We start from the raw sequence: 7,861 nt of genomic DNA on the forward strand, positions 1-7,861 counted from the left end.
CAAGAAGAAGGAATGTTAAGCTAAGGTTTCCTATTTTGGTTTTAACCTTTCCTAATCCTAAAAGTCCCTAAGTTCCAGCAACAAAGAAGACTCCTAATCGTATTAAGACACTAAATAAGAACTTCTAGACATCCAACACTCCTTGCCGCACCTCCCTTGTTCCTTTCTCTTCCTTGTTGTGCAAGGGAGAACCTTTCTTTCCTATTTCCTACACCAAATCACATTCCCTTTCTTTCCTAAACCCAACATCACCTTCTTCCCTTTTCTCTCTTAAATTCTGACAATTAAATGCCTTTCCCTTTTCTTGCCACATATCCCTTTCCTTTTCTCTTTAATTTCTGACTTTTAATTCTTGTAGGACAAATTAGCTAAGTTCTAAACCTTTCCTATTATTTTCTGAGTACCCTAGCCCTATAAATAACACACATCCAGCCGCACCCATGGACTATCATGAATCCATTCACTACCTTCCATCATATTAACCATTCTTCCATACAAACCACCACTCATACCTTCACCCAACCTTTTGCCGTAGCAAAGAAGAAGAAGGAGAGCCCTTGGATGTGCTTGCCATTCAAGTTGGATTGCTGGAACGTTTTAAGTGTAATCTTTCTTTTGTTTTCAATGTTTAAGTTTAATAATCTTTGTTTTGCGAGTATGAGGAACTAAACCCCTCTTAGCTAGAGGGAATTTCGAAACCATGACTATACTTGTAATATGATTTGATTACATCCAGTTGTAATTTCATAAATTGTGAATTCAATTTACTTATCTGTTTGAATTAAAACTTGTTTGTGTATGTGGGTTGAGAGTGCACATTTAATTTCCATGCATAAACCTGATGCTGGGATATAAGGGAGTTTCACCTAATCGTTATGAACTTATATTCATAAGTAGTAGAGGTTGCTAGTCACAATCGTGTTAAGTAAATTCCTGGTATAAGTATCATGCGCTTTCATAGTTACGAATGCCTTGTCAATACTTATGATTTTCATATAACTTAATGATCTTTGATTGTATCTTTATTATGCGCTTTCATGTAGGGAACTTTTGAAGAATAATTTGATTGCGATGCACTATTTCCGTCTAATTCAATGACATAAGGAAAATCTGAGGGTTAATTTAAGCGTACCTAATTAATCTGGGGTGTTGAGATTTATGGTTTATTGAAAAAAAACAACTGGAAATCAATTTGTATGCAAGTGTGTCATGTGTGGAGAAGAACCCTCTAGCTAGCCCATCATCCATCCAATTTACCCAATTTCATCCAAACTTTGTTTTAATTTACAATCTGTTTGTTTTACGTTCAAATTCGTTAAAACCAAATCCCCCTTTACTTTGTTGAGTTATATTAGTTAGAATCTGTTTTAGTTTGTGTTTTTAAGTGTTTTGAGTCAAGGTAAAACCAATTTTCGTCCAAATTCACTCCTAGTGTCTGTCTTGAGTCAATTAGCTTGTTTTATGCTGTTTTGAGTCATTTGAGTTGTTTTAGTGTATTAGAGTCTAGTTTTGCATTCTTTGAGTCTAGTTTAGTGTTCCAAACTTAGTTTTACGTTTTCAAGTCAGTTTCAAGTGTTTTAGCAATCCTTCCTAATCCCCGGCCTAGAACGATCTCTACTTACATATATACTACAATTGTCAACAAGAGGGTTTAATTTGTGTGCTTATATATTTCGCATCAGTCCCGTGTCATAAAATCCAACTTCTTTGGGAATTGTCATCTTAAATATATCATCTTTGAAGAATTCTAGACATTCCCCATCCACTTCTTGCTCTTGATTCTTTGGAAAGGTTTCGAAGATGCCCTTCTCACCCCCTTCTTCCTTGGATTGCATGATCCTGCAAGGAATAAGGACATTTTGTGGAACGGGGTTAGGACAAATTGAATTTGGGCTTACCTTGGTTGTAGTGGATGACATAGAGGGTATATGGGGTTGCGGCAAGGGTGTTGGTGCTAGGATAGGCTGCGACAAGGGTAGTTCTTCCCTTGCTATGGCCTTGTTATCCTCATCTTCTTCGAGTAGCAACTGTTCATCCATGTTTTGGCTTGGTTTGGACGTTTTGGTTTGGACGTCTTGGGTTCATCTCCAACCTCCATGCCACTTTCTAAGGTGATAGCTTCAACGATTTCAACAGTTAAGTCAGATAGTTAACTTTGTTCTTGCATTTGCCCCATGAATTCCACGATCTCTCGCATTTGATTCTTCAATTTGCTCATCACTTGGGCTTGATTTTCTATTCGATTATTTTGATTTTGTAATCCCTGCGATACAGAAGTTAGTAATTGAATAGCTTGATCATTATCAAATAGCGAACCTGAATTTGGTTGGGCATATTGTTATGGGGGAGGCTGTGGTGGTGCATATGACATTGTATAGAACCCTTCATATGGCTCCCAATATTCTCCTTGTTGAGCCTCATTGGCTTGATTTTGTGAGCCCTGCGCCAAAGAAATTAATTCATCAAGAATTTGATCATAATCTATTGAAAAACCTGAGTTTGGTTGGGCATATTGTATATGAGGTTGTGGTGGCTGCGCATGACTTGAATCCAACTCCTCATATGGCTGCCAATATCCTTTGTGTTGAACTTTTTAAGATTCCCACCACATAGAGTTTGAATGATCACTCCAATCTGGATTGTACATGTTGGAAAACAAATTGTTCCCTGATTGATTATGATATGGACAACCCCAGGTATTGACATTCTCCCAACCTCTTTGTGGACGTTGATTTGCTTGATATTCTTGCCTATAAGACGCACCAAATGTGGGGACACTTTGCCTTGTGGTCCTTTCGATATATTGCGTTAACTGAGAAGTAAGATTTGTTATTTGAGCTTGAAGATTAGCAATTGCCATGTCTTACTTCTCTAGTACCTAAAATCAAAGAAAGAAAACTAAATCAAATATCAAAAGTAAAATAAACAAAATAGGGTGATTAGCAGTTTTGCTAATCCCCGACAACGGTGCCAAAATTTGATGTGAAAATTACTTGACACACAAATTAAACCCTATTGTTGACAATTGTAGTAAAGATGTAAGTAGAGATCGTTCTAGACCGGGGATTAACTAGGGATGCTAATCAACACAAATAAGACTTAAAAACACTAAATTAGACTCTATAGACTCAAAACTGACTTAAAACACTCAAAACAGCAACAAACAATAAAAAAGACTCAATTCTAGACCTAACAAGTGGTTTTGACAAAAATAAACTTAACTTGCCTCAAAAGATAAAGAAAACATATTATGACTCAACTAACAAGACTTAATGAATGGGGGATTGTTTTTGACGAATTTAAAACTTAAAACAACAACTTTGCATAAAACACTTTAATAAAACGAGTTTGGTGAATTGAAAATAGTGAAAGGCTAGTTAGAGGATCCTTCTCCACACATGACATATGCAAACAAACCAATTTCCAGTTATTATTCCTTTAAACCATGAATGATAACACCCCAAGTTAACTGTGATAGCACAAATTAACCATAAGATTTTTCTTATTTCATTGAATTGGACGGGATATGCATCACAACCAAATTATCCTTCTCAAGTCCCCTAACTATGAAAAGCATGATAGAAAACATATCAAAGGTCATTAAGTTCTTTGAAAATCATAAACATTGATGAGACATTCGTAACAATGAAAAGCATGATACTCCTGCCTAGGATTTACTTAACACAATCATGAGTAGTGACTTCCACTACTTGTGAATATAAGTTCATAACGATTAGATGAAACTCCCTTATACTCTAGCATCAAGTTCATGCATGCAAACTAAGTATGCATCCTCAATCAACATACATAAACAAGTTTTAATAACTCAGATAAGCAAATCACATTCAAGACTCAAGAAACAATAACTGGATGTAATCAATTCATATAAAGCATATAATCATGGTGTCGAATTCACCTCTAACTAAAAAGAAATTAGTTCCTCATGTCTTTAAAAACTGAAGATAACATTAAATTAGACATTGAAAATAAACGATAGAAAACACCTAAGAAAGCTCTAGCAATCATATGTTGAATGACAATGCACGGCAAGGGCTTATTCTCTCTTATTTGTATCTGAATATATGGATGTGTGTAGAAAAATATGGTAGAGGGTGGTGGTTTGAATTGTGGCAGAAAATATGTATTTATAGTGCAAAAACCCACGGCACAAGGTAGCATAGGAAACAGATTTGTCACAATTTCGGAAAGGAAAAGGATTGTGTAACAAAAACCCAAGTGGAATGGGTTTAAAACAATTAGAAACCAAGGGGAATTAGGTTAGAAAGGTGCGGCAAAAATTCCTGCAAGGAAAGGAATAAATTTGGCCTAACTCAAGAGGGAAAATGATGAGGGTTGCAGGTTCTAGAGTTTCTAGAAGAGGGGGAGGCGCCATATTTGTAGGGACTTCTAGAAAGGATGTTTCAGCACCAATTTAGGGGTTCTAAAAGGACAAGGGTGCGGCATAAATGTAGGGGAAATGATAGGCCTTCTAGAAATCAGATATTTAGGTCCCCTTGTAGCTAGATTTAAGGTAGGATAAGATTAGGATAGGATAAGATAAGGTTAGTTTGGATAAGACAAGGTTGGATAAGGTTTTGGATAATGTTCTTTCTTTTTTGCTGATTCCTTATCTTCTTTGTCTTGACTTTATTTTCTTCATCTCTTCAGCATATTCCTAGCCTTTTGAACTTCAAAAACGTCCATCCAAAGTGCTTCATGCATGTGCTATCCATTGTTGGCCCAAAACTGCTCCAAATTGCTCCAAATTGCACTTTCTTGCCAACTTTGTCATTTGGACCTACAAACACACGAAAATAGCTTAAATCATTATAATAAACAGAAACTAACTATGAAAATGCAAGAAAACAAGCTAACTAAGTCGCATAAATATGCTCCTATCAAAAACCATAAGCATTGACGAGGCATTTGTAACTATGAAAAGCATGATACTCCTGCCAAGGATTTACTTAACACAATCATGACTAGTGACTTCCACTACTTGTGAATATAAGTTTATAATGATTAGGTGAAACTCCCTTATACTCTAGCATCAAGTTCATGCATGCAAACTAAGTATGCATCCTCAATCAACATACATAAACAAGTTTTAATAACTCGGATAAGCAAATCACATTCAAGACTCAAGAAACAATAATTGGATGTAATCAGTTCATATAAAACATATAATCATGGCTTCGAATTCACCTCTAACTATAAATAAATTAGTTCCTCATGTTCGCAATTAAACAAAGATAACTTAAATTAGACATTGAAAATAAAAGATAGAAAACACCTAAGAGCACTCCAACAATCTAACATCTTGCATGGCAAGCACGGCTCCAGGTGGCTCCTTCTTCTTCTTCTTCTTTGCATAGCTACAACACAATGGGATGAATTTGTGGTGGATGGTGTGGTGATCTGATGGTATAGGGTGGTGGTTTGAATTGTGGCAGAAAATATGTATTTATAGGCTAGGATTTTGTGCAAAGTAGTGGAGGAGAAGGATTACAGAATCCTAGAGGAATAAGACTAGGAAATTCAGCACAAAACTTCTAGAAATGGATTAAATTCGTTAGATTTCTAGGTGGGAAAAGGATCAGGTTATTTTCATTGTTTCAGGGCTTCTAGAATCAAATATTAGGTATTCTAATGTGATAAGGTGTCCCCCTTCCAGCTGGAATTAAGGTAGGATAGGATAAGATAAGATAAGGTTAGTTTGGATGAGATAAGGTTAGATAAGGTTTTGGACAAGATAAGGCAGTTTGGATAATATCTCCTTCTTTTGAGCTGATTCCTTATCTTCAATGTCTTGAATTAATTTCTTCAACTCTTTAGCACATTCCTAGTCTCTCTTGAACTTCAAATTCGTCCATTCCTTGTGCTCCATATGTAAGCTATCAATTCCAGCCCAAAACTGCTCTAAAATGCTCCAAAATGCACTTTCTTGCCAACTTTGTCATTTGGACCTACAAACACACGAAAATAGCTTAAAACACTATAATAAGTAGAAACTAGCTATGGAAATGCAAGAAAACAAGCCAACTAAGTCACATAAATATGCCCCTATTAACAAGGGATTCACCTAGGTGGAAGGCCTTCAAGGCAACAAAAATGCACTCAATACTATATCAATGATCCAAGCAAAGTTGTATTCTTTTTCCTTCTCTACGTCTTTTTTCCACTGGTTTTTTCTGAGTAAGGTTCTAATGAGGCAACCAATATTGATATATGGGCGTACAAGGGAGAGTGTTGTGAATGGTGTGATGTGAATGCCCATTCAAATGAAAGTCAAAAAGCTGTATGCCCTATATAGTGTGTGTAGTTTTTTTTATTGTTTTGTTGTGTAGATTTTTCATAAGCACTAAGGGAGATGTTGGATGAAACCTCTATATAAAGATACATTTTTTTTTATCATTGCCAATAATAACAAAAAGATAAAAGTTGAAAGATTTGACACAAGTGAAGAAAACAAGCAGAGTAATACGTTGATCCCGTTCCAGTTCAATGTCCAGCACAAATTCTCTCTCATTATTTTTTGCCTATTTAGAGCAGGTTTGATGTTTTGTTTTCCCCAAAACCCCCGGGTACAGCCTATCATAACCCACTATGTAGTCATTCTTGCATGTACTGTGATTAAAACATAAAATGCTTACATACGTTGGGTTATAATTTGGGAAGTATTATTGGCACTCTCACAAGTGTATTTTTCTTTCCAAATATAGAAAGTTTGGAGTGTAGAATGAGATTTTTAGAGTGCCAATAACAATTTCCTATAATTTATTGACAATATAATGATAATAAAATGATAATACACTATCTACCATATAATGATAATATAAAGACAATACATTATTTATATATTTTATAAGGAGGATACATTGTATATATTTTATAAGGGTGATACATTGTCAATACACTATCTACTTGATCATGTGCAAACTTGTGCACAAAACATGTGTATGGGTGAACAAACAATGATAGAAATTTTGAACAAGAAATAATAAATAATTAAAAGCCCACTAACGCTAGGCAGCTTTAGACTTTCTTTTAAAGAAACGATAGTAGATTTATTCAAAACAAAGGTCAGTACAAGTCAAAATCCTATAGAGCGAGAGTCCTACACAATCAAATCTAAAATTAGACTCGGAGGATCATTTAGCCAAGTACAACCCTGACTAGCAATAAGATTGAGCTGAGCAAGCATGTGAGCAATTTTAGACTTTATACGATGAGAGAAATTTAAGTTATCCGATTGCATTCAAAATTTTGTTATAGATGCTTGCATGATACAATAATATTCATTGAAAATGTGAAGAATATGTAAAAATCATAGCGTGTAATAATGGTATGACCTCGTTAAAACTTTGCATGAACTTTGTATGAACTGTGCATGATGCACTCTCTATTCCACACTAGATAATGATAATCTGTAAATTTTCTTGTGTCACGGCGACGAATTGGAAACTTTGATAGTCGAAAGAAATTTTTTGGAAGCTTTCCTCTCCTACGACTGATTATTTACAAGATTAATTCAACAAAGACCTGAAAATAAACGGTTTAATTATTATACCACATTGTTGCTTTTGTTGGAAATTATTAAACCACAAATTGAAATTCCTTTGGTCAGTTGGTGTACTACGTTCAAGAATTGATATCAAAAATATGCATTTGCTTTTTTTCGTAAAAATTTAAAAGAATTGTTTCTCACATGAGTGTGGGGAATAAAATTATAGAAAAAAAAATTAACAACTAGATATACTTAATGATATTATTATTTTATCAATTTTTTTTAATAAACAATTGTATCAACATTAGAGGGGTAGAAAAGTGAGCTAAACCTTACAATATAATTACCTTAATC

The sequence above is a fragment of the Malus sylvestris genome, chromosome 5 (assembly GCF_916048215.2).
Source record: "Malus sylvestris chromosome 5, drMalSylv7.2, whole genome shotgun sequence".
Classification (NCBI taxonomy): domain Eukaryota; kingdom Viridiplantae; phylum Streptophyta; class Magnoliopsida; order Rosales; family Rosaceae; genus Malus; species Malus sylvestris.